General features: G+C 35.7%; 1 pseudogene; it reads right to left on the minus strand.

Annotated features, from left to right (window-relative positions):
* Positions 1-18,155: 18,155 nt before the first annotated feature.
* Positions 18,156-20,432, minus strand: LOC142535152 (transmembrane 9 superfamily member 11-like; annotated as a pseudogene).
* Positions 20,433-24,852: the final 4,420 nt, after the last annotated feature.

Consider the following 24,852-nt stretch of genomic DNA (forward strand, 5'->3'; position numbering starts at 1 on the left):
GGTTTTTGTTAAAACCATTGTTAAAAGAAAAAAGAAAACGGTTTTAATAAAAACCGTTGTCGTATGAGTGTTGTTGATTGAAATTTTTCTTGTAGTGATTGCAATCATTTGTATTTTAAATTTATTTTACTGTTTTTAGTTAAATTGATTGATATAATAATGCAAAATTTTTATATATTTATGTTTTCAATAGATTTTAGTTTCAATTTGAGTAAAAAAATAAAAAAAAACATATAATAAATTACATTTGAATTAATATAAAATTAATTAAATTCAAAATTGAATTAAATGAATTGATATAATCAATGCAAACAATGAAGTAATCATTTATTGCAGTACACATATGTCGATATTCATGATATATCTATCTTTTTTTAGAAATGACATTTTGACGGAAAATTACTATTTTTGCAAAAACTCTGCTTAATATATATATATATATATATATATATATACACACATATATATGAGTGATGTTGAACATTGCAATCATTTGCATTTAAAATGTATTTATATAGTTTGTAAAAAAAATTAAATATATCATAGTAACACAAATCATATTACAAATTAAATTGATTGATATAATCAATGCAAAAAATTTAATGTAGTTTATGTTTTCAATAGAGCTTAGTTTCAATTTGAATAAAAATAATAAAAAACATATAATACATAATTTATATTTGAATTAATATAAAATATAATTGAATTAATAATTGAATTAAATGAATTGATATAATCAATGCAAACAATAATTGAAATGATCATTTATTGCAGTACACATGTGTCAATATTCATGTAAATCTTTCCTTTTTTAGAAATGGCATTTTGGCGGGAAATTAATATTTTTGGCAAAATATATATATATATATATTTCAAATCCATTCTTTAAAAATCTATAACTCAAATAATATGTTCCAATCCAAAAGTACAAATGTTTGGCACATATAATTAATGAAGAGTATGTCTCTTGTGAGACGGTCTCACGAATATTATCTGGACGGGTCAACCCTACCAATATTCACAATAAAAATTAATACTCTTAGCAAAAAGTAATATTTTTTCATGGATGATCCAAATAAGATATTCAACCCACGAAATTGATCTGTGAGACCGTTTCACAAAAGTTTTTGTGATTAATGAATGCTGAGAAGAAAAATTGAAAGATAAGGATATCATAGCTATTTTCTAGCTCCGATTATTGTAAAACTTGAGTCAAACGCGATGTGAAGTGAGGATATTGAATATTATAATTCGCACAGAATGATAAGTAATGTAAATAACTTATTTAGTAAGAATACATTAGTCTTTTATTATTAACTGTCAGCACTATATTGTGTATATTTTTTAATTAGACATTTTCATGGTATGGAATCCCTTTCTTTTCTTTTTGTTTCGCTCTATTTTCTCTTTTGTTGTTTTGATTTGCCTTTAGTATAATATAATGTAATCGAACATATGGTAGCAGATCACAATTGATTCCATGGAAGAAAATTTAATAATTAATATCAAACATGATTTTCCCGGATCCAAGTATATACATAAATGATTGCTGGCAAGAATAATTGAAAGAATATCAAGAAAGAAAGACTCCTTTTTGCTTGGGAATGAAATTATGCCCCCCGACACCCTTTACTATGTTCTCTGAAAGGGTGAAATGAATAGATGTATTTATTGGATATTGGATCCGTCGGGACTGGAATACCATATCCGATTTTTCATTGTTCATAATTATTTTCGAGGTAATTAGCAAAATAACTTTGATCAAATATTTATATAAAAAAATAATTTTCTCATGTGTATTTGGAGAGGATTATTTGATCGCTACCTTCAGACGATATCGTTTAGTTCTTGTGACGTAACACAATGCAGATATATAAATTGGGGATAATGGATTGAAAGATATGCATAACAAAAGAATTTTTTGTAGCTAGGTACGGACTTGCTAAATAACATCGTAAGGAGCTCGGCCATCTTTGTTCTTCCATGTCCAACGGGAGGGGTTTACAAATTTTTCATTTCCATCAGAGAAATGATGATGATGGATTTTAGAGGGGATGTTCATTTAGTGTATTTGCAAGCTTCGAAATTTTTCGTGTGAAATATCAACTTATTTGAAGTTTGGAAGGAAAGATTGAAATTAGAAAAAGGAAATTAAAAATAATTTTAGGAAAAATTACAGTATTGATATCGTAACTTGATAATTATCTATTATTAGTCCTGTAAATTTTCAAATTTCAGTTTTAGTATAATAAATTGGTGTTTATTATCAGTTTTAGTCCCTTTTTATAGGTGTGCTAGCTAATGTGGCATAAGAAATTGTCACGACGTTGGACATTGTTGATGTGTCTAATGTCACGTCAGCACTCCATTGAAAAAAGACTAAGATTTAATTTGGAAGTTGAGACGGAAAACATGAAAGAGAAAAGAAAGTAAAATGATCCCAACATGTGTTTCTTTCCATTTCCTCGTACTTTTGGGAGGAAAATATTGTATGTGGAGGAGATCGATAATTTTCCTTTTACTTTATTTTCTTTCCCTTGAAAAACTCTCAAACCAAACGCTTTTAGTCGCCCTTGCCCGGGCGGTACTCATTGTTTAATTTGACAAGTAAAAACACGTGATTGAAGACAAATAATATTGAGTTTTGTTGCAATCGCATCGTAATTCACATCTCTCATACGGTCCCTTGAGTTTTGTTGGTTTTAGTGGTTTCGTGGGAAAAAATATCAAAGCTCAAAAAATTTATCCAAGCTATTGGATGAAACCTGTGAGAACCCGAATTTCCAGCATTTCAGCAGCAATGCAAAATTTTCAGCGGAAGCTAATATTTCAGAAGCTGGTATTTTCCAGCATATTAGAATTCAGCAGCAGACAACAGGTAAAATCCAGCAGCAGAAGAGTGAGATTCCAGCAGACAGTTACTGATTCAGCTTATGACTTGTAACTGAAGCATTTAACATGGAATAAAAGCTGTTAATGTCAGATTTGGGAGGCTAACAGGCAGAATTTTGCCTGTAAATAACACCTCAAACCTCTGAATTGGTGTTACAAATCTTGAGATTATCACTTGAATTTTCGAGCTAAGAGAGTGCTTATTTTCGAGCAGTAGAAACCAGTAGCAAGAACAAGCAGATTCCAGACTTCTACTGAAACTTTATAGCAAATCACGGTAAGTGGGCTATGTATAAATATCTTGAAACCAGTTTGATAATTCGTTTTAAGTATTTTGATCTCTGATTTTTGAAGCACTAAAACTTAGTGAACTAATGGTAGGAATATATATTCTGAACATTACTGATTACTGATTACTGGCCTCACCCCTTAGAGGAGAAAATATATAGGGGACTGATATCAGTTTAGCCATGAAATTCACGAACGTGCTCAGTACTTACTTGATAAATTTCTGATTACTGATTACTGAATACTGATTATTGATTTCTGAATACTTATTTCTGTTCTGAAAATAAGAATTTCTGTATATCATTCGTATTACTGTTTCTGTTTAAAAATGGTTTTGAAAACTGGGAGTTATTTCCGCCCCCGCTTACTGAGTGACAACCATATCACTCACCCACCAAATCCATCTCAGATAAGAACGAGGAAGAATTGCTAGAAGAGGAAGAGCACACTCAATTCTGGGGCTGGTGAAGAAGAATGTTATTTTCAGTTTTAGTTTATGTTTTCCGCTGCATCTGTTAAGACGTTATTCTGATAGGTTTTACATTTCCGCTGTAAGACATTATTATTTTACTTTGTATCAGACAATGAATATTCAGTATTATGAATAAAAGACTGATTTCCGAATTTTGTACTTCTGAGGCTTGTTATTTTCGAATGTAAATTTGAGAGCAACGCCGGTGTTGATAAACCCCGTCCCCAGGACGTGACATTGAAGTTGTATCAGGGCAAACCAGGTTTAATAATCTGGGGAGGAGGAACTAGAAATAATAAGTTCTGGTAGACTACTGAAAATAAGCTACTGTAATAGACTACTGAAATGAGTAGAAAAATAATAATAATATTTCAGTAAACCGAAAACCAGTAGGCTGAAACCAGAACTAGCAGATAGAAATCAGTAGATCTGATTGCAGAAGACCTGGTCATTAGACCTGGAATGCAGCAGATTGATTCTAATAGTGCTGAAAGCAGCAGACAGTGCTGAAAAAACAGCAGACTGATTGCAGTAGCATCAGAATTGCAGTAGCCAGTGAATTTCAGCAAGCGCATGCAGTAGACCTTGCAAATGGCATGAAAGTTGAGGTGTTTTTCGCGCAAACTTCAAACGGCCATAACTTTTGATCTAGAACGAATTTTGATTATTAAAAGATATCGTTGGAAAGATCTCGACGAGATGAACCTAATCTAGAACAAAATAATGTTCCAGCACCAACGACAAATCCCAAAATCCTTCGTTTAGATAGTGATATCATCATTTTCGTAAAATTTTCCAAATTTTTGAAACTTTGAGGAATTTTCATTTCCAAACGGCTTAGTATTTTTTCTCAAAAACTTGGTGCACTTCATGTTAATGATGTCAAGGATTTTTAGTAAATTTTTCACGCAATTCTAAGATCGAAAAATTTTGAGCTATTTTCTATTAAATGTATAGGCAGTACTGATTTTGTTCATTCCAGTATTCGTCTATAACTTGACCTGTTTTTGAGATCATTTCTGAACATTCACTTCCATGTTTTGGATATAGGATATGACTGACCAGAGTAATTACATTAAGAGCTTAGAGAGGAAGCTAGAGAAACTCAAGGAACATAACTACTGCTTGGAGTTAGACAAAGATGAGCTACAGCGTAGAACATAACACTTAAGAAGTGATGTTCAACATTATGCTCACTATCTGCATGAAGCAGAAGAGAGGAATAGGAAGGCTTAAGAAGAGTTTGAAACCTCCCAAGAGACTGTTGCAGAGTTCATCGAGTTACGTGATACATTAGTTGAGAAGATCCAAATACTTAAGGATCTAAATCACCAACTCGTGCACCAGCATAATCAGTATAGTGAACAGACTGATACTCAGGTTCAAGAGCTGCAGGACACTGTTGAAGTTCTTAGCGACCAGAATGCAGTTCTGTATGGTCATATTGAACATCTGGAAACAGTGATAGCCAATCATCAAGATGAACCTGAGGAGGATCCCGAAGAAGAGGAAGAAGTCGAAGAGGATTCTATGGATTTGGGATTAGGAGAAGTGATAGATTAGACATTCAGTAGTAGTTTTTTGTATTAGCACTTGTTCTATTTGCATTTGTTAGCATTTTCACCGTGGGGTGCACCTGTTTTGTTTGTGAAAAAGAAAGACGGTACCCTTTGTTTGTGTATTGATTATAGGGAGTTGAACAAGGTGACAATCAAAAATAAGTATCCACTCCCCAGAATTGATGATTTGTTTGATCAATTACAAGGAGCTGCCATTTTTTCGAAGATTGATTTACGATCAGGCTATCATCAACTAAAAGTGAAATCAGATGATATCTCAAAGACTGCCTTCCGAACCAAGTACGGGCATTATGAATTTCTTGTAATGCCCATGTTGGACTGAACGAATGCACCACGCTGCTTTCATGGATTTAATGAACAGAATTTTCAAGTCATTTCTAGACAAGTCGTGATTGTGTTATCGATGATATTCTCATCTACCTCACGAACTGTAGAGAGCATCGAGAACATTTGCAATTAGTTTGCAAACTTTGAAGGATAAACATTTATATGCCAAATGAAGAAATGTGAATTTTGGTTGAACAAATAGCATTCTTAGGTCATATCATTTCTAAAAGAAGACATATCAGTGGATCCAAGCAACGATTGAAGCTGTTAATAACTGGCTACGGACCTAACCCCTGTTACCGAGGTACGTAGGTTTTTCTTGGGTTAGCTGGTTATTACGTCGGTTTTATAGCGGGATTTTCTAAGATAGCATTGCCTTTGACTGCTTTAACAGAAAGAACTGTGAAATTTGTATGGAACGAAGCATGTGATCGCAGTTTTCAAGATTTAAAGGCAAAATTGACATCAGCACCGGTCCTTGCTATTCCAGAAGGATCAGGAGATTTTGTGGTATACAGTGATGCTTCGAAACAAGGTTTAGGAGCAGTTTTAATGCAGCACGGGAAGGTGATAGCTTATGCCTCAAGACAATTGAAGGAATATGAAAAGAACTATCACACACATGATTTAGAACTGGCAGCAGTGGTATTTGCGTTGAAAATATGGCGCCATTAACTGTATGGCGAATGGTGTGAAATATACACGGACCACAAGAGTTTGAAATATTTATTCACGCAAAAAGAATTGAATATGAGACAACGACGTTGGTTGGAATTAGTAAAAGATTATGATTGTGTTATTAACTATCATCCAGGTAAAGCCATGTTGTTGCGGATGCATTAGTCGAAAGTCCAGTTCTATTGCTGCAATGCAAATACAAGAACAGATTTTATGGGATTTACAGAACTTGAAGATTGATGTTATTCCAAAATGGGCTGTAATCCAGTTATTATCCCTCATGATTCGACTAACGCTTGCAGACAGTATTAAGGTCGAACAAATACAGATTAATGAATTACAGCAATTGAGGGCGCGAGATGAAGAAAAAGGAAATTTGAACTTTGAATTGTAATGGGGGAAGGAATATGGACATATTGAGGGAGATTGTGTGTGCCAAAGCAAGGACACGATCAGGAACCGACATTCTTATTAATGCTCATGCTACTCCTTATTCGATCCATCCAGGAGGCACAAAAATGTACAAGGATTTGAAACCATTTATTTTGGTGGCCAGGTATGAAAAAGGGCATTGCTCAATTTGTTGCCACCATGTCTAACTTGTCAACAGATCAAAACTGAACATCAAATACCAGCAGGAACTCCTGAAACCCACTACCCATTCCTGAGTGGAAAAGGGAACATATCACAATGGATTTCCATCCTTGGTTGGCCAAGAACACAAAGAGGATTCAATGCTATATGGGTTATTGTGGATCGACTTACGAAATCAGCTCACTTTCTTCCATGAAGACCACATACACGATGAATCAATATGCTGAAGAATACATCAAAGAGATAGTGAAGCTTCATGGCATCCCAGTGTCCATTATATCAGATAGAGATCCCGAATTTACATCTGCATTTTGGAAAAGCTTGCATCATGCTATGGGAACTCGATTGTCATTCAGCACAGCATTCCACCCTCAAACTGATAGACAATCAGAGCGAGTGAATCAGATCTTAGAAGATATGTTGAGGGCATGTACTATTGACTTCCCAGGTAGTTGGGACAGTAAACTACCGTTGGCTGAGTTTACATATAACAATAGTTATCAGTCAAGCATTGGAATGGCACCATATACTGCATTATATGGTAGAAAATGTCGATCTCCAGTACATTGGGATGAAATAGGAGAAAGAAAATTATTAGGCCCTGAATTGGTACAACAGACAGCTGAATTTGGTAACCAAGGTCAGAGAAAGAATGCACACTACCCAGAGTCGACAGAAAAGCTATGCTGATGTGCGACGTCGTCGATTGGAATTTCAGGTTGGTGACCATGTATTTGTAAAGATATCACCATTGAAGGGCATTTTGCGTTTTGGTAAGAAAGGAAAATTGAGTCCAAGATATATCGGTCCATTTGAAATCTTGGAAAGAATAGGAGACAGAGCCTACCGAGTTGCTTTACCACCGAACTTGTCAAATGTTCATAATGTTTTTCACGTTTCATTGCTACGAAAGTATTTGGCCAACCCTTCTCACGTTCTTCATTATGAACCATTGGAGCTTGCATCGAATCTCTCATATGAAGAACGACCGGTCCAAATCCTCGATAGGAAATCAAAAGTGTTACGAGGCAAGGAAATACCCTTGGTAAAACTACTGTGGCGCAACCATGCAATTGAAGAAGCAACTTGGGAGCGAGAAGACGAGATCCAACAGAGATATCCCGAACTATATGGTACGTCAAATTTCAAGGACGAAATTCTTTGAAGGAGGGGAGAATTGTAATGCCCGGTTACTCGGTACAAATGATAATAATGCGTTTATGTCGTTTATTATATAGTTATTTAGCTCATCAGATTTCACGTAATGATTGAGGTATCAATATTGAGATTGAACATGAGTTTTATATTGTCTATGGTGTATTGAGAATAAATATGTGTTAAAATAGTGGTAGTAAGAGGTGTAGGTAGAAGTAGTGTAATGAAAGTTGGTATAGGACTGTAGGAAATGAGACGAAATTGTGGTAGTTGTTACGGGTTTTAGTATAATGATTTGAATATTGATCCAAATTGTGTGAGGCCTTAATCATTAGAAAAATAAGATAATTCTACAACTTTCACGTTTGGGTTTTGTTCAAATCATTAGGGAAGACGAGCCAAAAGTGACCCGAAGTGTGTCGTGTGTTTCGTTGTTCCTGCACTGACACATGTTGGGAGAATGAGCATAACTTTTACTCAAACCTCCAAATGACCTGAAATTTGGGGAGATTTAAGAAAACACTAGGGCTACAACTTTCATGTTGACCACTGTTGCTAATTCGGAAGTTAAAAATGACTTTTGTGGCAGAATGTAGCGCGCATATGCGCCAGAATTCGCGCATGTGCGCCGGGAGGGCAGAACAGGCCGTGCATATGCGCCCAGAATGTGGCGCATATGCGCCCGGCACCGTATAAAAAGATAAGCATCGAATTTCTTAGCATCTTTATCAGTTCACCTATCTTCTTCCACAGCAAGACTCGAGAGAAAACCTAAGAATCTTCCTCCAAGTGACCTTGTTCTTCCTTTCCTTCATCAATTGAAGTTATAATTTAGTTCTCCATCCCAAGGGCATCTTAGAGTTGTAAGTTTTCATCTTTTTAATGGTTGTTATACATGTATAAGGCCATATAGATATAGTGATTGGATTTTTTATATATTTGACAGTATAGGAGCGAGATACATCGTCTCAAACAAGTATTCGTACGCTTGGACAGTAAGTTGGCATGTTCTTGAAGTAATACATGAGTAATATTATGATTTCAAATACTTCCCATTGATTATTGCTATATGTACATTGTTAGTATCTTATTGATGAAAACATAGTACAATATTCCATTGTTAGTATTAAATATGTAAAAAAACTCATGAATATTGATGATGGGTGCTATGTTATGAACATGAACATGAACATGAAAGGAAAAGGACTGATTTTACATGATATAGAGCTTGTTGACATCATGGGTGGTTTTAAGTCCACCAAAGCTATTGGCCAATATATGTTCATGGGGCGTGGGGTTGCCAAAGGTTGCTCCCTGACGTCCAACACAGTAGTAGCTATATAATAAAGCAAGCACGGTAGTACAGGTCAACTAATGAGGCTCAAGTACAAAAATGAACATGAATATATGCTATGATATGACATAGTTTAAAGATTCATTGTTGTCACGACTTGATATGTATGTTCTTTCGACGCATATTGATACGTACAAGTGCCAACTTATTGAGTTTTATAAACTCACGTAGCTCATGTATTACAGGATCAGGTAGTGAAGAGACGTAGAATGCCGGTTCGCCAATGGATGCTTGTGACGTGCCTCACCTCGACAAGAACCGGGACTTATTATTGTATAGCTTCCGCATATGTATCGTACTAAAATATGTCAGGGTTTGAACAAGTTTTTACGATGGTTATGATGATACAAATATGCTTGAGTTGAGTTTTTGGCTTATACAAAATATAGGGACATCATGCCAAATTTTTATAAACTGTCAAAGTGATGCCTCTTGTTTGATTTGCTGCATACTATAGTTATATCATTCAATCTTATTTTGATTATGGTAATTATGCTAAGTATAGAGTAAGGGTGTGACATTAGTGTTCTCATATAAGATCAGAATTTCAAGGCAAACCTGATTCAACTAAACATGGTGGAATTCGATGTAATTCTTGGAATGGATTGGTTATCCAAGAATCATTCTTTAGTAGACTGTCATGGAAAGACGGTAACCATCCAAGCTCCACACCAAGAGAAACTTTTATTTCATGGTAAGACAAAAGAACGAAAGACTCTTATTTCTGCTTCTCAAACTTGGAAAGCCATGAAAAGTGGAGAAGAATTCTACCTAGCTATGTTAAGCGAGGTAAAGAAAGAAACCACACTTACACTAGAGGAGATTGCGGTAGTACAAGAATTTCCGGATGTCTTTCCTGAAGAACTCCCTGGCGAACTTCTCAACCGCGAAGTGGAATTTGAGATTAATTTAGTGCCCAATGCTACACCAATCTCAAAAGTACCATACCGATTGGCTCCAGCAGAGTAGAAAGAACTCAAAGAACAACTTCAAGAATTGTTGGAAAAGAAACAAATTCGACCAAGTGCATCTCCGTTGGGAGCTCCTGTCCTATTTGTGAAGAAGAAGGACGGAAGCATGAGATTGTGTATCGATTACAGAAAACTGAATAAAATTACAATCAAGAATAAATACCCACTTCCAAGGATAGATGATTTGTTTGACCAACTCAAAGGAGCTACGGTCTTTTCCAAGCTCGACTTAAGGTCAGGCTACCACCAACTCAAGGTCAAGACAGACGATATTCCGAAGACAGCCTTCAGAACAAGGTATGGACACTATGAGTTCATGGTGATGCCGTTCGGGTTAACAAACGCTCCGACAGTATTCATGGATCTCATGAATAGGGTGTTCAAACCATTTCTTGACAAGTTTGTTGTGGTATTCATCGACGATATTCTGGTATATTCGTCAAGTGAGGAATACCACAAAGAACATCTTCGTCTCACCTTCCAGACGCTGAGAGAAAAAAAACTTTACGCCAAATTCAAGAAATGCGAATTTGGCTAGAAAGCGTCACATTCTTGGGACACATAATATCAGCAGCAGGAGTATCTGTGGATCATAAGAAAGTAGAAGCAATCTCCGATTGGCCTAGACCAAAGACTGTAACAGAAATTCGAAGCTTCTTGGGATTAGCAGGATATTATAGAAAATTTGTTGAAGGATTCTCTTCAATAGCAATACCTCTCACCAAACTCACACAGAAGAACTCCAAGTTTCAATGGAGTGAAGATTGTGAGAAAAGCTTCGAGACTTTGAAGAAAAAGCTTACCTCCACGCCAGTGTTGGTATTACCTACGGAAGACAAAGACTTTACTGTCTACACTAATGCATCTAAAGGAGGTTTAGGATGCGTACTCATGCAAGAGGGAAGGGTGATTGCATACGCGTCGAGACAGTTGAAGCCGTAGGAACAGAATTACCCAATGCATGACCTCGAGCTAGCAGTTGTGGTGTTTGCACTAAAAATTTGGAGACATTATCTTTATGGAGCCAAGTGTGAAATTTTCACTGATCACCAAAGTTTCAAGTATTTGTTCACTCAAAAAAACTAAATATGAGACAAAGACGGTGGATTGAACTCATGAAGGATTACGACTTGACGATAAGCTACCACCCAGGCAAAGCCAACAAGGTAGCAGATGCTTTAAGTCGAAAGAATACGAGTAAGATAATCCTGACATCACTTTCAGAACAACCTTGTCTTCGAGAAACAATCAAGATAGAGATTCCGATTTGGTGAAACTGAAAGAGCAATCCAAAGAAGGAAAATCACCAGATTTCGATATTGATAACAAAAGAATCTTGTGGATGAAAGGACGATTGTACGTACCAGACATCAATAACCTTCGACAAGAAGTAATGTCTGAAGCACATAAATCGAAATTTTCAGTCTATCCTGGCAGTACCAAGATGTACAGAGATTTGAAGAAAAATTTCTGGTGGAGTGGAATGAAGAAGTTCGTGGCAATGTTTGTTTCTAAGTGTCACGTGTGCTAACAAGTCAAAGCAGAACACCAGAGACCTGGTGGATTTCTTCAACCATTAGAAATCCTGGAATGGAAATGGGAACATATTTCCATGGATTTTGTAGTTGGTTTACCCAAGTCGAGACAAGGTCATGATGACATCTGGGTAATTGTAGATAAACTCACGAAATCTGCGCATTTCTTACCTGTCCGCATGAACTATAATTTGGACAAGCTAACCACATTGTACATGAATGAGATCGTACGACTACATGGAGTTCCAGCTAGCGTACTAGCAGACAGAGATCCGATATTTACATCCCGATTTTGGAAGAGCTTTCAACAAGCTATGGAGACAAAAGTTACTCTTAGTATGGCGTATCACCCTCAAACTGATTATCAAACTGAGAGAACAATAAAAACTCTAGAAGATATGCTGAGAGCATGTACTCTAGACTTCAGTGGTAATTGGAGCGAACATCTGCCCTTAATTGAGTTCGCGTACAATAATAGTTACCACAGCAGTATTGAAATGGCACCATACGAAGCTCTGTATGGACGAAAGTGTCGATCACCACTGTATTGGGATGAGGTAGGGGAAAAAGCCATTGTTGGACCCGAAATGATCCAAGAAACAGTGGATAAAGTCGCTTTGATCAAGGAGAGATTAAAAGCTGCACAAGATCGATATAAAAGCTGGGCTGACCTGAAAAGAAGACCCGTGGAATTCGAAGTTGGAGAAAAAGCGTATGTGAAAGTGTCACCCATGAAAGGTGTTATCCGATTCAATAAGGCTGGGGAAAGTGAATCTCAGATACGTCGGACCATTCGAAATTCTTGAGAAAGTGGGAACACTTGCTTATAGATTAGCACTCTCACCCGACATGTCAAGAATTCACAATGTATTCCACGTCTCGCAGCTGAGGAGATATATTTCTGATCCAAGTCACATTCTGGAACCTGGACCACTTCTGGTTGAGAACAATCTAAATGAAGAGCTGAAATATGAAGAAATTCCGATTCGAATTGTGGACTTCAAAAACCAAGTACTGAGGCGACGAATTATTCCATATGTCAAAGTACAATGGTCCAATCACACCGAAAGAGAAGCTACTTGGGAGTTGGAAGAAAAGATGCGAGGACAATACCCTTATCTCTTTGAGGATCATGTATATCCAAGTTTCGATGACGAAACTTTTTCATAAGGAGGGAGGGATGTGAGAACCCGAATTTCCAGCATTTCAGCATTAATGCAAAATTTCCAGCGGAAGCTAATATTTCAGAAGCTGGTATTTTTCAGCAGATTAGAATTCAGCAGCAGACAACAGGTAAAATCCAGCAGCAGAAGAACGAGATTCCAGCAGACAGTTGCTGATTCAGCTTATGACTTGTAACTGAAGCATTTAACATGGAATAAAAGTTGTTAATGTCAGATTATGGCCATTAATTGGGAGGCTAACTGTCAGAATTTTGCCTATAAATAACACCCCTCAAACCTCTGAATTGGTGTTACACAAATCTTGATATTATCACTTGAATTTTCGAGCTAAGAGAGTGCTTATTTTCGAGCAGTAGAAACCAGTAGCAAGAACAAGCAGATTCCAGACTTCTACCGAAACCTTATAGCAAATTATGGTAAGTGGGCTATGTATAAATATCTTGAAACCAGTTTGATAATTCATGTTTTAAGTATTTCTGATCTCTGATTTTTGATAATTCATGTTTTAAGTATTCCTGCAAATGGGCTGTTCTCCACGTCCATCTCGGACTTGGATATCAAATACATAAATGTCTCTTTATGGTAACCAGTTGCTGCTACATGAACTGGTAAAAGATTATGGTCATTTAGAATATATAGCAAATTAGGGTTTTTATTCACCAGCATGATCGCAACTGTAGCAGTGTGTCAGTACGTTTCCAAACCAGGGCATCTTCAGGGATTATATCTAACAAATTTCTCAAGAAATGATCGATCATTTGATTTTCCCGTCTGCACAGCCGCATGAAGAAGCGTCTCCGAGTAAATATTAAGAATGACTGTGATCTGGTTTCTAACTGAAATAGTGAGTGCTTTCGTCTTCATGTTGAATATGTTTTCCAACCCCGGCCCAACCAAAGTTCCTGGAACTGTTCAATCCCACCACAGCATCAAGTAATTTCATCCCTTTATAAGCTTGTCTTTTCTTCTCCAAAACTTTCTCATAGATTCTCCGTCGTGATCAGAATCCGGCGAGGGAGGCGGAGTTTTGCCATCAATGAAACCCGGCAAAACTTGGCCCAAAGTTCCTGAACTGTTCAATCCCACCACAGCATCAAGTAATTTCATCCCTTTATAAGCTTGTCTTTTCTTCTCCAAAACTTTCTCATAGATTCTCCGTCATGATCAGAATCCGACGGGGGAGGCGGAGTTTTGCCATCAATGAAACCCGGCAAAACTTGGCTTTCTAACATCAAATCATCTGTTCTTTCCATAACTTTTAACCTTTGATGCTCCTTAGTCTCACCGTTACGACGTTCGTGACATTAACAGTTGACGGCCGTGGATATTTCTCTAACGTTGAGGAAGCCATTGAACAATGTGCTCCGTCTATGCTATACCAGGTAGGTGTGTTATATCTCTTTATGATTTTAAACAAGCCTCCCGATATTATTATTTGAATTCAAAACATCAATTAAAAATCATAATGTAACATAGACGACCCCTAAACCTTGTGATGCCCATTTATTGGTGACACGTTAGATTAACTAATGAATCATCCCAAATTAGAGCTTTTGTCATTAAAAATATATATTATTGGAGACTGTCACACGCATCAATTTTATGAAATAGATATTTGACTCTATCCACGAAAAATTTTATTTTTATAAAATATTAATTTTTGCTCTAGGTATAGATTCGAGTGCGAGGGGTTTTAGAGCAGAAATTTTTTTAAAAAATAAAGCTTCCATGTTTTAGGTCTTTTTCAAATATTCAGTAATTATCAATTTCCATACTTTTGATATGCATATTGTCATTTTATATTATAGATACTTTTTAGTGAATTAATTATTTTTTTGTTGTCATACATTAAAAAAAAAAAAGGAATGCAGACAAGCCTGATTGAATTTAATTCGAAGGATATCTTATTTTTATTTATAATAAAGAATTTTTTTTTCTCAAAACTCTTTTTTCCTGAGAAAAATATTCTTATTAACAGGCAATAACTTATATGAAACGGTCTCACGGGTCGTATTTTGTGAGACAAATCTCTTATTTAAGTCATCCAAGAAAAAGTATTAATTTTTATGATAAGAGTATTACTTTTTATTGTGAATATCGTTAGGGTTGACTCGTCTCACAGATAAAGATTCGTGAGACCATCTCACAAAAGACCTACTCAATAAAACATGAGCAACGCAATTTGCTCATATTTCAACACACGGTTTTACCTAGTAAATTATTTCTATATCTACATGATGCTGGTGGTCGAGAAGATTTCGAGTTGGTTTATTCTTTATGTAAGTTGGATTGACAATATTGGATCGACAACATTGGCCCTGCCCAGCCCGTCACGCCACCTAAAAAGGTGTTTCTGCTTCCGACTTACGATGAAAACTTGATCGTCCAAGAGTTGTCGGAAAATTTATTGCAAAAAACCGACACAAAATCTGGTTCGCCGTTTACCTCGGGAAGAAAAAGTAGAATAATAAATGAAAATGATACCTATACCAATTTTATTATAAAAATTGAGTTTTTTGTTCTTAAAAATTATATATGATTTGATTTGTTATATAAGCAGTAAAACTCGGACTCGCCATAATAAAGCATAAGTTGTAGACTATAATGCAAGAAAACTCGAATTGATTTTACAACATCAAATCCCATCCCGAAGAAGTAAAAGAGAGAACAAAAATCAGGCACTCGCCTCACCCTCTTCATTTTCCTCTTTGCACAGCACCAATTGCGTCTGCACTCTTTGATCCCCCCCGCGGCTGGGTTGGGGGAGGAACACGGCGAGGATTGGCCGGCGGCCGTCATTAGCGACAGGCATCCCTCGCTCCATGACCGCCTGATGGGATACGAAACGACGCTGTTACGGGACGAATGCTTGCAGCTCCCGCGAGACTCGTGTAGAGCGCAGCCGCAGTTCTTGTGATACGGCCGCCGTTTGATGCCCATGTCTCCGCTGGAGATGCAGCCCTCGAACATGCCCCGGAGAAGCCCGTCTCCGCCGGCTGCCCCCGTCGCCATGCGATACTTCCTGGCTGCCTGCCTGCCTATCTATTGGGAAAAATGATTTTCTGTTGGGTATTCTTTTGCATTTGTTGGTGAGAATCGATGGGCGTAGGTTAATTGAAGAAAAAGGGGGAGTGTTTGCGTGAGCGACATTTGTGGGCAGCATTGTTGCATGAACCAGCACGTGGTCTTTTGGCCAACCCCTTTGAGCAAATTTTAACATAGATATTTTGGAGCACATAAACAAAAGATAATAATAAGTAGACTATATATCTTGTGAGACGGTCTCACGAATTTTTATCTGTGAGACGAGTCAACCCTACCGATATTCACAATAAAAAGTAATATTCTTAGCATAAAAAATAAATAACTAATTAATCGACGCATGCGTTGTGTGCTTGTTCATTATTTTTATAATTTTTTATTTATATTTAAATGAGGATCAAAATTTAATTATAAGAAATAGTGAAAGACTACAATGTAATTTTGATATATGTATAAAAATATAAAAAGAAAAAAAAGACCAAAATAGGAATTGAACCTACAACTTGATGCTTATGAAACAAAATCTCTATCCGCTAAACTAAATGTAACTTATATTATAGTTTTAAAACTTTAGTAATATATATAATTATTAAAACAGATCATGATACCAAAAGTTAGTTACTTTAAAGATCTCATATTAATAATATGGTACATATGACTTGATTTTTATAATAAAATATACTGTTTATCTATTTGATTTATGTATTTTCTTAAAGGAAGTTTGTTATAACATTCATCGCTAGACAGACGACACCAATCAGAAGAACGTGGGATCTAAGGTTGCTGGTCGCAATTGGTTTCGAGTGGATTTGATTTAAAATTTTGTCAAATAGTCTAGCGTGGTAAATGTGAAATCCCCTTGGGCTAGATTTCCACTCGTATGGCTTGTCCTTGTGTTCAGTCCTCCATTGTATAAAAAAATTAAAAAAAAAATGTTTCTCTAAAAAGATCATTGAACTCATAAGAAACCGTCTCAGGAATGAATTTCATGACATAAATTTTTGACATCACCTCATCATGAAAAATTATTATTATAGACCAAGTCAACACGTCTCACAAATATAAATACATTGAACCGTTTTACATGAGATCTACAAAAAAAAAGACTTAACATTACAATGAAGAAACGAATTTTCGACCCGACTTCACCTATGAAAAAATATTATTTTTCATTGTAAATATGAACCGAATCGACCCATCTCACGAATATAAATTTGTGAAACCGTCTCACATGAGATCTACCCAAAAAAATAAACTCATAATTACAACGAAAAATGTGTAGTATCTTGTGTTGTCTAAGTATATTTTTTGTTTCGATTTCAAATTTACTCTCCGACGTAGTCATTTCAAATTCATACATTCCAAATCCTTTTTTTAAAATCCTCCACAAATTTAAATATGTTCATCCACACACAACCTAAGGCTGCTTGGATTGAAACCATTTATTTATTAATTCATGTAAATATAATGATAATTGCAATATATTTGAAATATATATATATAAGATAATGTCATTTCAAATCTCTCCAGATCCAATCAAAAAAATCCTTATGTCCAAACAAAACAAAAGGTATTTGCATATTTTAGTATTTTTTTATTTTAAGTTTTCTAGTTTTTTTTAAAAAAAAAAAAAAAGCACAAGAAAATCTACATATAAAGTATCAATACAGATGTGGTCTTTTTTATTTAGTCTTTATTTATAATTGAGGTAAAACCCATCTCACAAGTTATCAAGTTTGAAAAGATTGAAAAGCTTCCGGTCATCCAATTTATTGACAACGAAGTATCACATCATTCAAGTCTCTCTAAAAAGCCTTCATTCGTACATGAAATGATGAAAGAAATCAATGCATGACAATAAATAAATAAATAAATACAATTTTTTAATTAAAAAAAAAATAAAGAGAGAAATATGATCCAAACTCAAATCTCCTGCACAACAATTTAAGTAGCGCAAGAAACAGGGAGATATAGTTCAAACTCGAGTCGCTAAACGTATATATTCGAGCTTGTATCATATATTATTCTCTTTGAAAACTCGAAAAAGGTACTCGAGCAGCTCAAGCCAAATCTCGACTCAAGATCCAACGAATGCCTTACTCTATAGATAGAGATAAGAGGGAAACGAACAGACACTAAAAGCCACATTATACAAATCCATAAAACAAACATCGCACAAAAGGTCTCATTTTGCCTTATATGGAATAAAATCCTGTCATCAATGCAAATTTTAGTAAGCTAGCTAGCAAATACACCGAAAACAAGAAAATACGAACAAAATTTGTAAAGCATTTGCATCTGATTCGATCCATGGTATATGACCCAAGATGAGTTTAGTCCAGCTTCACGGAAGAAAACAAGTAATGCACAAACCAGAATGATGAAAGAAGGCCAACCGTGCCAGTAGCGAGCATAATGGCTAGGACCATGAAGAGTGAATAACCCAAGTAAAGGGTTGCAGAGACAGGACCATTCAGCTCTTAAGATCAAATATCAGGTAGTTGATAGAGTACAAGAAAATGTATAGCGCGACAGAACCGGAAGCAAAGAAAGATTTCCACCACCATTTCCAATCTTCCACACAAAGATGCATGTAAGTGAGAACAAGGGATACTTCAGCACAGACTACCACCAAAAGCATAAGAACTATGAGGAGAAATCCAAAAACATAGTACACGCGACCCATCCAGATGCTTGACATGATGAAGAAAAGCTCGATGAAAAGTGTTCCAAAAGGAAGGGTTCCAGCCCCAAGAACCAAAAGCCAAGATGGGTACTTCTGAGGAGGGATTTCGCGGGGAATTTGGTTAGTTCGAACAGGATATTCAAAATGAGGCGCCTTTGCACCATAGTAACCACCAACGAGGGTGAGCGGAACCGAGATACAGAACCACAGCAAAATAAGTACGACAACAATGAAAATGGAATTGCTCCTGTGCTGTGACTACCCCATAATAGGAAATTCAAAGTTGTAAGAATGAGGAAGGATATACCAGGGAAGAAACAAGCAACCTTCCACGAGACTGAAACCCATCCCGTTTTATTTCCATTGAAGATAGTTGTCCACATCCGAACTGCAACATATCCAGCAGCGATTCCAAGAATCATGTAGAAAAAACAGCATACCAGTTATCAGTGTACCACGGGATGCTGGGGACATAAATCCAAGGGCAGAAAACAAGATCGTCACAACAGCCATTCCAATAATCTGAACTCCATCTCCAACCATCACGCACAAAAGGGACGGATTAGTAGGCACACGAAAAACATCACCCACAATGAGTTTCCATCCAGACAACTCCTCGTTCATCTGGGCTTGAGCTTCCTTGTCGAGCTCCTCGTACCGAGTAAGATCTCGCCTAACAGTCCTCAAAAATATTACAAGAACAATTCCGGCCAAGAAAGTGACTACCATGAGGGAGTTCAGAATCGAGAACCAATGAACTTTCGCTCCTTCCATTTTCAAATACGCATCCCATCTTGACGGCCACTTGATGTCCCTCTCAACAAATGACACCTCATATGTAAAAACCAGTGGCTCGTTCTCTTTAATAGCCATGGCAGGTGCACTCCCATCACATTTAATTGATGCTGGGTACTTGTCATACACGTCCAATTTCTTCACAAAGTCAGCATTGTGCCTGAAACTACAAGGCTCCACCTCAAAACCAACAACCATGTACCCAGGTGCTTCGGAACCTGAGTTTCCACCAGTAGGTATCATCTCAGCCGCATCCCCAGTACCCATAACATGAGCCACATTGGGCTCCTCGTATTTATGTACAAGGACTGTAAATTTCAAGTGATTAAACAAAAAGTAGCCATCCAGCGTCTTAGCACCAACTAGGTAACCAGTCCACCTCAACGTAATTCCATCCTTCTGAACATACCGAATAGCAGGCAAGTTATCAAGAATCACATTGACCTGATACATCTCATCAATCCTCTTTTTCAGAAGTTTTGTTTCCTCGGACGACAAAGGCTTAGTATGGCACAGGAAAATCTCGGTCTGATTCGTGTACATCTTAAACCTATATGGAGAATTCTCAATCCTATCTCCCATAAGCAGCTCACCAAGATTCTCCGCACTGTCCTTGATCTCTTCTGGCTGACAAAACGGTAAACTGTAGTAGCTAAAGGGCATCTCAGTCTCTATTGAAGTCAAAGAATTGACCTTCATATTCAACGCATTCCCCCACTGCATATTTGTGAGGATAACTACCAGGGAGGTAAAACCCGTGCCCTAGTTGAACGAACGCCATGGAAACAAGCAAGACCCAGATCTTGAAATTGGTAATACATTCCATCTTTTACGTCTTATTGTCAGATCTGGATAGCCCAGATCGGGAAATCAAGAAAATGCAAAGAAAACCAGTTCCCGCACCGGATAACAGTATTATCGAGATCTGGAATGCAAACCACAAGACTTCAAGGAGTCGGTTTCTATAAATTTATTCGAAATAACGCACACCGTAAAACAAGAAAACCAAATGAAGGCGAGATTGAAACGATTCTCAACGGAAGGTGAATATACAAGTAAGCGTCAAGATTCAAGAGATCTTACCAAATCACGGAGTAAATTGAGGATCAAAAGGCACCGCGAAACTGGAAAACTAGCAGCCTCAGAGAAATTGCAAGGGGCTGAAACTCCTAGAGAGAACGGACGAAAGAAAGCAAGACGAAGGTATTTATTCATAAATAGTCCGAAAGTCGAGATAAAAGTCTACCTCGAGACCACATGCTCAAGTAATCGAATATTCAAAAAACATTAAATTGTTGAAAAATGTTAAATTAGATTAATATATCTTTTGACGGAAAAACTTGTATGAGAGGGTATCATGATTCGTATTTTGTGAGACGAATCTCTTATTTAGGTCATCTATGAAAAAATATTACTTTTTATGCTAAAAGTATTACTTTTTATTGTAAATATCGGTAGGGTTGACCCGTTTCACATATAAAGATTCCTGAGACCGTTTCACAATAGACGTACTCATCTTTTAAATACATAATCTAAAAATGTCAAATAGGGTGCCATATACATATTTTTGTATGTATACTATGTAAGTGTAAGTCTCTTTATTTGTGAGTCGGGTCAATAATGGTCATATTTATAATAAATAATAATAATTTGGACATAAAAAATAATATTTTTCATATGTAATTCAAATAGAATATATGTATTACAAAAATCACATGTGAGACCAGTCTCACATAAATTTTTATATAATTATACAAAAACTTTCTAAAACATGAATTATTGTATCTTTTATTTGTCACCAAAGTATGCCCAAAACACACACTTGCCCACACACAACTTAATTTGGTACATTTATGTTGTGTAAAAATTATTTTTAAGAAAAAACACCTTACTTCATTAAGTGCATTTGAGTTTGTCAGGTTCAAACTATTACATTTTTATTGTCAATTGTGTCATGATATATTTAGAATATTTTATTATTTTCTTTATATTATTTAATAGTTTGGCTCAATTTATACATTTTGATTTATCAACCTATATTATATATATACATTTTGAACAAAGAGAGGTGGAATTGATCGACTTTGAGTATTTGAACCCATGACCTCTTCCATATATTTTCCCCTCTCATTTATTTAATTTTATTGAATATTTTATGTTTTACTGATTTGGAGGTGGGGGCTTTAAGTAGGGCGGTTAATTTAGGTTGAGTCCGTCGAATTTTGCATGTCCAACCTCGCCAAATAATTTATGCGAGTTAGGTTAAAATTTTATCAATCCATTTAAAGGCAGTCTAAACAGGTCAGCTCTCGAAGGTCGCGGGACTGGACGGGTTGATTAGCGAGAGCCAGTTGATCGACATGTTGAGAAGAAAAAAAAAAACCATATATGTGTGTATGTATTTGTCTAGTGAAAGTTGTCAACTTTTTGAGTTAATTATTTTGACTTACATATAGAACTGTGAAATCAAAAATTAAAAAATTTATTAAGATTTTTTTAGAAATTTTTGTTTATGAAATTACCAAATTCAATTATTTATATAGATTTTTCTTTAAAAAAAAAAAATTGGTTAGTCCGTGGGATGGTCTATCTAACCCACAACCTAACCTTGAGTTCATTTGACGAATCGCCCTGGTATGTCAGAAGACAAATTTTCGGAAATGATATTCTATTTTTGTTTTGTTTAAATCCAAAAAAATTTGGATGTGATATGCTCGAGGTTGATTTATTCGATTGGTAGGCCAAACAGATGCACACATCTTGAAAACCTAGCCGGATACTGACATACCGTGGTGGGGTCAGGAATACGAGTCTAATCAGTTTAAAATTTTTAAACTCTTAAATTATTTAATATTTTAAAATTGATCTATCCGGATTTTTAAAAAAATTAAGACCAGACTGAATGGCAAGGACTGTGGCTACGCCACTGATTACAAGACCTGAATTTCATCAACAATATTGTGAGTTCTAGGTCTAAACGTTGTATGAATATGCATGTTATTTCGTATTAATCGAAATCGAAAGGGATGATTGACAAAAAGAATTTGTATTTCCGCTGTGTTTTGAGTCCGATTTTTCGGAACGCCGACACATTATTTAATAACCATCTTTGTTTTGTATAATGGAGTCTTGTGATGACGGGGTTGATTTTTAACGATGTAAAACAAATTGAATAATGATATAAAGTGATTTTGTTTCTTGAATGTGTATATTGTTCAGCATGTAACCACATGGATGGAATCAAAATCTGAAGTTAAAATGAAAAAATTCATGAAACTATTAATTAATTGTACATATATTTTAAGATATGATGCATTTTTAAGTCCTAGGCTGTTGCATTAATTACCTGCAGCTTTGTCTCCCTTTGAAAATATACTTTCTCAATATCAGCTGCGGTTGGCTTCCCCCCTTTCTCCATGGCGCCTCCTCCTTTCTCTTCCCATACACACACAATAAAGCCCTCCAAATACAATGCTCCTAAAACACTACTATACATATGATTAAATGTAATTATAGATACACAGGGACGGAGTCATCCCAAAGGACCCGTGGTCGATTTTTTCGAATATGTGTTTATTTAGTTTAGTTTTTTATATGTATAATAACAGTTATTTGAATCAGCCGATACTAAAAAAATATTGTTAAGCACAATTTTCTGGTTTTTATAATATATTATATATATATATATATATATATATATATATATATATATATATATATATATATTAAAAAACCAGAAAATTGTGCTTAACAATTTTTTTAGTATCGGCTGATTCAAATAACTGTTATTATACATATAAAAAAACTAAACTAAATAAACACATATTCGAAAAAATCGACCACGGGTCCTTTGGGATGACTCCGTCCCTGTGTATCTATAATTACATTTAATCATATGTATAGTAGTGTTTTAGGAGCATTGTATTTGGAGGGCTTTATTGTTGTTGTATGGGAAGAGAAAGGAGGAGGCGCCATGGAGAAAGGGGGGGAAGCCAACCGCAGCTGATATTGAGAAAGTATATTTCAAAGGGAGACAAAGCTGCAGGTAATTAATGCAACAGCCTAGGACTTAAAAATGCATCATATCTTAAAATATATGTACAATTAATTAATAGTTTCATGAATTTTTTTCATTTTAACTTCAGATTTTGATTCCATCCATGTGGTTACATGCTGAACAATATACACATTCAAGAAACAAAATCACTTTATATCATTATTCAATTTGTTTTACATCGTTAAAAATCAACCCCGTCATCACAAGACTCCATTATACAAAACAAAGATGGTTATTAATAATGTGTCGGCGTTCCGAAAAATCGGACTCAAAACACAGCGGAAATACAAATTCTTTTTGTCAATCATCCCTTTCGATTTCGATTAATACGAAATAACATGTATATTCATACAACGTTTAGACCTAGAACTCACAATATTGTTGATGAAATTCAGGTCTTGTAATCAGTGGCGTAGCCACAGTCCTTGCCATTCAGTCTGGTCTTAATTTTTTTAAAAAATCCGGATAGATCAATTTAAAATATTAAATAATTTAAGAGTTTAAAATTTTAAACTGATTAGACTCGTATTCCTGACCCCACCACGGTATGTCATGTATCCGGTAGGTTTTCAAGATGTGTGCATCTGTTTGGCCTACCAATCGAATAAATCAACCTCGAGCATATCACATCCAAATTTTTTTTGGATTTAAACAAACAAAAATAGAATATATCATTTCCGAAAATTTGTCTTCTGACATACCAGGGCGATTCGTCAAATGAACTCAAGGTTAGGTTGTGGGTTAGATAGACCATCCCACGGACTAACCAATTTTTTTTTTTTAAAGAAAAATCTATATAAATAATTGAATTTGGTAATTTCATAAACAAAAATTTCTAAAAAAATCTTAATAAATTTTTTAATTTTTGATTTCACAGTTCTATATGTAAGTCAAAATAATTAACTCAAAAAGTTGACAACTTTCACTAGACAAATACATACACACATATATATGGTTTTTTTTTTCTTCTCAACATGTCGATCAACTGGCTCTCGCTAATCAACCCGTCCAGTCCCGCGACCTTCGAGAGCTGACCTGTTTAGACTGCCTTTAAATGGATTGATAAAATTTTAACCTAACTCGCATAAATTATTTGGCGAGGTTGGACATGCAAAATTCGACGGACTCAACCTAAATTAACCGCCCTACTTAAAGCCCCCACCTCCAAATCAGTAAAACATAAAATATTCAATAAAATTAAATAAATGAGAGGGGAAAATATATGGAAGAGGTCATGGGTTC

The sequence above is a fragment of the Primulina tabacum genome, unplaced genomic scaffold, assembly GCF_025594145.1.
Source record: "Primulina tabacum isolate GXHZ01 unplaced genomic scaffold, ASM2559414v2 Contig817, whole genome shotgun sequence".
NCBI lineage: Eukaryota > Viridiplantae > Streptophyta > Magnoliopsida > Lamiales > Gesneriaceae > Primulina > Primulina tabacum.